At 33.8% G+C, this 8,008-nt stretch overlaps 1 long non-coding RNA gene across 2 annotated transcripts; it reads right to left on the reverse strand.

The window, feature by feature from the left end:
• Positions 1–785: 785 nt before the first annotated feature.
• On the reverse strand, positions 786–2,584 carry LOC124358777. Of its 2 annotated transcripts, none has more exons than XR_006922072.1 (3): positions 2,296–2,584; positions 1,216–1,365; positions 786–966 (listed from the first exon to the last, which is right to left on the reverse strand). It is a non-coding gene; the product is annotated as an uncharacterized LOC124358777 (long non-coding RNA). The 2 variants fall into 2 exon arrangements; XR_006922073.1 differs by having other exon boundaries at positions 1,261–1,365; positions 2,296–2,514.
• Positions 2,585–8,008: the final 5,424 nt, after the last annotated feature.

An 8,008-nucleotide genomic window follows, 5' to 3' on the forward strand; every position in this document is an offset into this window, starting at 1 on the left:
TATTTTTAGTCCTAATGTCATTACCTTGACGTTTTCGATAATCCCAATACATAAAATTCTTCATCGTAAACAGTCAGCAGACCTCGCTTTTGGTGTTTTATAATTACGTCGTCAAACCTGTTTTCGGTTCGCTGTCACAATTCAGTATCACTGTCCAAGCATCTGTCTATTTCTGAAGTACGCGAATTGTCTTGTTCCATAAGTTAGCGAATGAACTAAAAAACTCGTTAAACAACTATAAATAGTTAAACACTAAACATGGAGATCACAATAAGCAGAATATTGATGCGATAAAAATTGAGCGCATGACAAAGTATAAAACAATAACGAAAGTGCTAACATAAGAAAACGAAACGGAACGATTTGTTCATAAGGATTCAAGATGGCACACAATTGCGATCTAGAGAACAAACAAACAATTATGTGTATCGTTAGCGTCTACAAAGGAACACAATGAGTGTAGCACCATCATGCTCTCGCTGGCAACGAGTAACTCTCGGACAAGTTCCTCAATGGGTTAAATGTATTATTTTGCTATTTTCTCGTTGTCACCAAGGTTACTCATAGAACAATTGTATAAATATTTACAGGGGCAAATCACATGGGATGAGATGCACCATCATCGGACTCAATGTTGCTAATCCTAGTATAATCCTATATAAATGAATCTTCATCCAAAACTTTTTAGTCAGTAGCTCAGTTAATTTTCGAGATAAAATACGAAGAGGTAAATGGAAAATTTCTCCAGCCCCTCGAGTTGGACATCAGTTTGGATAAATAAAAGCTTGATTAGATCATATTTATTTGTAAGACATTGACAAGTGATATATTGGTAATGCTCATTGTTAACTGGTATTTCACATTCGGAATGTTCTCATGGCCTAGTGCAGTTTCGGAGATGCAGACATGTCGAAGTCGTTAATTTTCATACCCAAAGTCGGTCGCAGCCAGATCTTTAGACCACGCCTGTAAACAATATACAATAATTTAATCAAGTACTACTCCATTTTGGTTATTTTGTTTATTAATATTTAAAAAATATCAGATGTGAACTGATGTGCATATTAGTGTACATCTGAGTTTAAAGGGTTGCAAACGCAGAGTTCGAAATTTTATTGAACATCTCTTAGCAGTTAAAAACTCTCATTAAAAATTAAGTTGAACATAAGTTTCGATTAAATAGAAGCTTAAATAGATCATATTTATTTGTAAAACCTTGACAAGTGATTGCATTATTGATAATGTTCACTGGTGGTTTACGTTCTGAGTGTTCTCATGGCCTAGCGCACTTTCGGATATGCAGACATGTCGCAGACGTTAATGTTCATAACCAAAGCCAGTTGAAGCCAGATCGTTAGTCCATGTCTGAAAACAATATTCAATAATTTAATCAAATATTCCTCCATTTTGATTATTTTGTTTATTAATATAATTGTCCCTGTAACAAAAGTATTTCGAAACCTCAACACTTTGACAAGCGGTATTTCTGTACAAACATTTTCGAGGAAAATGTGATAGCCTTTATCTAATAATTCAGGCTTTTTAAGAAGTTTAATCACACCCTTTTGGTTATCTCCAAGTTATCGTCAAAATAATCTGATCCTCTGTACAAATCAATGTGATTGATGTAATTTGAACGGCTATCACACAGTTCAAACTTTTATTCTATATCTGGAATATCTTTTATAGGGAAGATATTGATTATTTGCGCATCTATTTTTCCTCTCAACAATAGACTCATCTATACTTAAGTTCTGAAAGGGAACAAAATACTTTTTTTATATTGTCATTGATGCTTTCCAATAAAAAACCTTATTCTGATCCAGAGATTGTAACCTGGCTGTCCTCTCCATACGGTCTGTTGTGATGTTATGTGAAAAAATTGAATTTATTATTTGAATCTATTGCAGCTCATTATTTTTGAAAAAGGGACATTTTATTCAAATCTTGTATCACAGTAAGTTTTTAATTTTTTTTGCCAAATAGACCCATGTTTATGAGCTCTCCAAAATATTTCCTTAGTTCATTCAATGTCAGATCAATTACTGTAGTCTAAATGCATTTCTCATCTCATATTTTAATTGGCAATAAAAAATTAATGAAATAAATATAAGTATGGATAGATTTTTGTTTCCAACAAAAAAACTATTGCACTGCACTTACTGACTAATTACTATAATAGTTTGTTTACGTTTTAGTATATATATATATATATATATATATATAATATATATATATATATATATATATATAAAATATATATACAAAGTGCAAAATAAATATGATTGCACTCACTTATTGCCGCAACTATGATAATGCAGGATATAAGAAATATGGCGGATATTAACAATTGCAGTATTTTCATCTTGTATAGGCGCACGACAAACAGCTACTGTGACGTGATCAATAAGGCAGTGAAGGATGAAGCAATACACACTAGAACTTGTACTATCTGTAATAGCATTATGTAAGTGGTGGTAACGTCGGTTTTATCTCCTTTAATGGATCCACTGTTTATTACTAACCATTAATGCTAATAGTGCTGATATTCTATTCTGACCACGTGACGCATTATGCATTGTGACCCGATATTACGTGGCTAACATTTCAAGAGCTAATTTGAACTTTTTCCAGGGACTTGATTTGAAACCATTTATGTCGTCCTTGCAGAAATTCGTATCTAGCTACATTCCATAGAGATTATGCGCCCAAACACGACCTGGGATAGTGGAATGTGGGTAACCCGAACCAGTATAACACGTCTAAATTATATTCATGGTATAAGCCAATTTGAATTTCAAAAGCACATAAACTTTTATTCCTTATTAAAATCGATAATGGAATATGCCTTATGAAAGTTCGATTGTAAGCCGCTCTTTTTTGTAGAGGTTGACTAGAAGGCTATCAAATGGGTCGTTTCAAATATTTAATTCAATAAAAAACTTGTGTTTAAAACCCATTAGGGAGGAGTTAACTTTATTCTGAACTGACCTTTACAAGGCAATTAAAATCAGCTCTTTTGGAGGCAGTAGGTAAAGAATTCATAAAATAATTTCCATTAAAGATAAACTTATAATTTTTGTTTTGTTTTGTAGAAAACATTGCGTTCTTTAAAAACAAAATATAATCACTGTACATTAAAAAAAATGTTTGTAACAATATAAAATATTATTAATTTTTTTAGGAATTTTAAAAGCAATTTGCTATAAAAACTATTTCAAAAATTTTAAGCCATCTAAACCATATATTTTCTGAAACTCTATAATCTTTTTCACGTGGAAACAAAAACTTACATTTATATCTGAAGGGTTAGGGGTGAAAAGGGGATGTCAATTTTTCAAATTTTTCAGGAATTGAGATTTACTGTCTATATCTAATTCTACGCCTACAGATACGTTCATATTTTCTTAGTTTTTTAATATGATTTGCGCTAATGTTTGCTACTACTATTATTATAACTCCCTAGTCATAAAAATATCTTTTATATTTAAATAAAATAAAATTGGTAGGTTAACTCTTGTTTTTAGGAGGAAAAAAGGAGGAATTGCAAATAAATTATTCAAACAAAGAGAACAGTTTATTGAAAATAACTTTCAAAATAGTCTCAAGTAGCAAAAAGGAACCTTATATTATTGTTACAGATATTATATAACTGGATTGCAGGTGTTTCATATTTTACTGCCGTTTAGTCTTTTTTTCCTTTTTTCCCCTGGTTCCATTTTCGGTAGATGACCGAAGAACTCGACTTTTTAAACTTGATTCCCTTTTCCTTACATAAAACATGTTAGCTTTCATTAGATGCACTTTTTTATCTGTGTGCAATTTCTTTAACTTTTACTCCTACTCCAACTTTTCAGGACTATCATTAGAGCAGTTCTTTAGCCCACTACGAACAGAACTTCTACTGTGTACAGATCACATGAACTGCAGGTGCCTTGCCTGGGGTATCCAAACGAAATATTGAATTTTTTCGTTAAAAATTTCTCGGTACTTGTCGTATGAAACTACATTCCGAGGATACTTCTCCTTGTACATACTAAACATTTTTTGCAATATTTTAATTTAGGGATAAATAAGTTTTTTTATAATCTTTTAGGCAATACGTTAGCCTAGAATGACAAGGTTCCATCTGGCATAAACCTAGTTTTGAGAAATACCCAATACTTCTCAATACCCAAAATATGAAATATTTAAAATATTAGTTGGAACCTTGTCACTGTAAATTTTGGAAAATCTTTGAGTGACAAGGTTCCATCTCTCACATGGAACCATGTCATATTAATATTCAAGCTCACTTTACCCTAGGATGTTTTCATGCTTACCTAAATGTTTCATAATAGACAATATTAACTTGTTTGTCATACAATGTTTTAATTATTTAATTATTTTTAAAATAAATTCAATGAAAAATATATATATATATTCCTGTTTAAAAAATAGAATTTTCTTAAAAAGGAGTTTGTAAATGTTAAAATGAAAAAAGACACGGTTTTTGTTCATAGAGAATGATTAAATTTTACATTAAACAGCTAAAATGACACAAAACTTCAAGACAGATATGCCTACAACTTAAGGACTACAATATAAAATTTTTTATCTTGCAAGGGCATAAACTTAAACATATATCTTATGGCTTTCACTTTATCTTCCGAAAGTGTTGGTTTCCACTTGAGTGTGTTCGGTTTTATCAGTCTCCATATCGGAACACTGGCTTTAGGTTTTGTTTTCTTTGTAGATTTTCTTCTTGGCGTTTTCGATGAACCGCAAATTTACATAAACTATCTTGCTGTCCAAGAAAGAAGTAGTATATGAGGCTTCGTGTAACGACTGTCTAAAACTCAACATAGAGACTCAGACATAGAAAAATGGGATCATTTTAAAGTTCAAGTTTTTTGGTGATGATCCAAAGTCAAAGAAATCATTTTCAATCATTTGCAGGACTCTGATAGGGTGGCTGCGGTTTAGCCCTTTCAGTATTCTTATAAGGCCTAAAGGAGAGTAAAAATCTGTGTTCTTCATTCCCTTTTCAATAAGGCTGTGAGCGTTATCGACCTCTTGAATACAAGAGTGACCAGGTACTGAATACTTCATGGTAAGTTTTGTAATATGTGGATGAGCATGAAGGAAATTTTGCACAGCACAAGAAATAAAAGAATTTCGGTTTTGTAAAACACAAGAATCACTCCACAATACAAGCTCTGTAAATTCGTGCTCAATAGCTACTTGCGTTAAGATCTTAAATAAAGCACTCGCCAAGTCATTTCCGCTTCTTCCTGAAATAGCCTCAGTCCATAAAGCACAGTATATTGTTTTACTTTGAGAAAAATGTGCCTGTAAGATTTTATGTATTTAGTTTACGCTTATCAAAAAACGAACTTATATCAGTTCTTGGACAAGAAATAACATTCTCAAGGTCAAAAACAAAGTACAGGCACATCCTTGTTTTCTCTGTCCATCTTGCGATTTTCTCGCATTGCTGTTTTTTTAGCGATATCTTTTTCGTAGAGTTCCTTTTGATCAGCGGTGACTATATTTTGTGATGTGGACACCCCTATATGCTTCACAAGAGTCACACCTATCCGATTTTCTAGAATGAAAATCTAAATTATACTCTGATACAAAAATGTGTCGATACATACTTGGCTCTACTGGCTTTTTGTTCTCTTCTTCACATTTTTGCTTATACATATTGTACATTTTTGAAACATTAAGGTTTTGGTCCAAATATTGTTTTCATAATTATCTGAATCTTCTGAACTACTTTCAGGTATATATGAATCCTCAGAATCTTCTAATTGATCATCCTCATCTAACAAATCGTTTACCATAGATCTTAAATCTTCTAAACTACTCATTTCACTGAATTAACATGGAGAATTCACATAGAATGCTAAAGGCTTGCAAAACAATGAGAATGGAATGAAGAATATGTCATCAGGTGTTTGGTGCCAGAAGAAACAGCTGATTAGAAATTAGTCAGATGGAACCTTGTCACATCAAACTATATTCCATAGAGATACTTTTAGAGTGACAAAGTTCTATTTGTCAAAGTTTAGCATGACAAGGTTCCAACTAACGGTCATGGAACCTTGTCACAGTAATTTTGCATTTTTAAGCTCTCAGATGGAATCTTGGCATTTTTTTAATTCGTTAATGGAGCAAGATAAATTAATATAAGTAAGCGCATTTTGAAGATGATTCAAAATGGAACCTTGTCATGCTGACAACTAAATTTTCCCAATTTTGTCAGATGGAACCTTGTCATTCTAGGCCAACGAATAGTGTGCTTTTTCCCTTTGAACAAAGCAATGTGTTCATATACAGCATCAACAGTTTGTTTAGTAACAGTATGCTTTCTGTTAGTAGGCTATGCTTGCCTCGCCCATCGGTTGGTTGTGTTCCTTTCTTAACGTACATTTGAATTATCTCAACCTTTTTTTGGCTATTCCATGCCAAGAGTAAAATGCTTTAAAGCATACAGGGAGTTCTTCAACACCGAAAATGAGCACGAATAAAGTCTGGCGTTGTCTCCTCCTTGTCTAGGCCTACGTTGAGGAACAGGCCTAACTATAATTAAACCAACCAAATAACTGTTCTGTTCATTAACAGTTAGTTTGTTAAAATCTGATGAAAGACTGTTGCTCTGTTTTATTGATGTTTTTAAAACATTTTAACCTAGCACAGCTGCACGGTGGTCCTACCTTATGTGTGTTATGTGCGAGATAAAGGTTTGTTTTTAACCCCCCCCCCCACCCCCCCCCCCCCCCACCCCCCCCCCCCCCCACCCCCCCCCCCCCCCACCCCCCCCCCCCCCCACCCCCCCCCCCCCCCACCCCCCCCATAGTGGACAATAGATAATCGCTACTGCATGATAAAGATTATTACGCAATAAATGGAATAAAATGGGAACTTTGACTGGTGCTGCTATCTGCGTGAATTTATTGATAATGTAGTTTTAAATAAATTATAGAAAAGAAGGGCTAGTGGGAGATAAAGTCTATCTCACTGTCTGTTGTCAGGTCTGGGAATGTGGCTACGCGGTTGTAAACATACAAGATACATTGTTATGGCCGTGATAACTTGACTGAACAGATTAATACAAATATAATTAATTTTCTTGATAGATTGTTGTTTATTGTCAAATCTTTTCACTATCGCAGTTGTATTCTTAATATCAGGATGCAGTCAGTCTATTCTTAATATAATAAAACTGGCTCCTAAAAACAGTTACAAAAATTCGTACAAAATGTCATGAAAACTGTACCCAACCCCAAAGTTTAACACTACTGTCAATCAGGGTAAGCCTAGTTACGACCTCCCATTTCTAGGCTATAAATAACCACTTATCATATGTCGTGATCTTTTCCTCTACCTCTTTGTGCATTACAGTCCTTCATTTGTTCCTCAACCAATTAATAACCAAGGAAGCTGAAATATTTCAAATCTTTGCAGACTTGAACACTACCAGTCAGGAATCTTTTTTTAACTTTGGTACTTGGACCAGTTTTGTCCCTCTTGTTTGTGAATGACCTCTCAAACTATTACAGTGTCAATGCCAAAATTTATCTTTATGAAACGATAAATACATTGTAGCCAAAGCCCCAAATCGATTGGCCTCATGATCTGACTTCTGAAAGAAACTCATAAAAAACTCAGTTGTTTCAGCATAATCAGCTTGTAGTAAATAATGAGCATGGCCATTTGGAATGTAATAAACACTGAGCGACAATTGAATAGGGTCTTGTTTTCGGGAATTCCAATCGATGGCTGTGGGGGAAAGAAGGATCAGTTTCGAATGAAACGGTGCACCATTTTAACCATTATTTCATTACCTGTGATGACGAACCCTCTGTACAGTTGCTGAGATTCCAAACCAGGATCCACATGTTACAAATTCAAAATAAGAATGTTTGAGCTCATACCTATTGATGAGCTGGAACTGAACATGGTCATTTATTCCAGGAAGGCAGTTATCGGCAAGACTGGATATCTCATCCACAATCGTCAA

This window comes from Homalodisca vitripennis, chromosome 3 (assembly GCF_021130785.1).
Source record: "Homalodisca vitripennis isolate AUS2020 chromosome 3, UT_GWSS_2.1, whole genome shotgun sequence".
In the NCBI taxonomy this organism is placed as follows: domain Eukaryota; kingdom Metazoa; phylum Arthropoda; class Insecta; order Hemiptera; family Cicadellidae; genus Homalodisca; species Homalodisca vitripennis.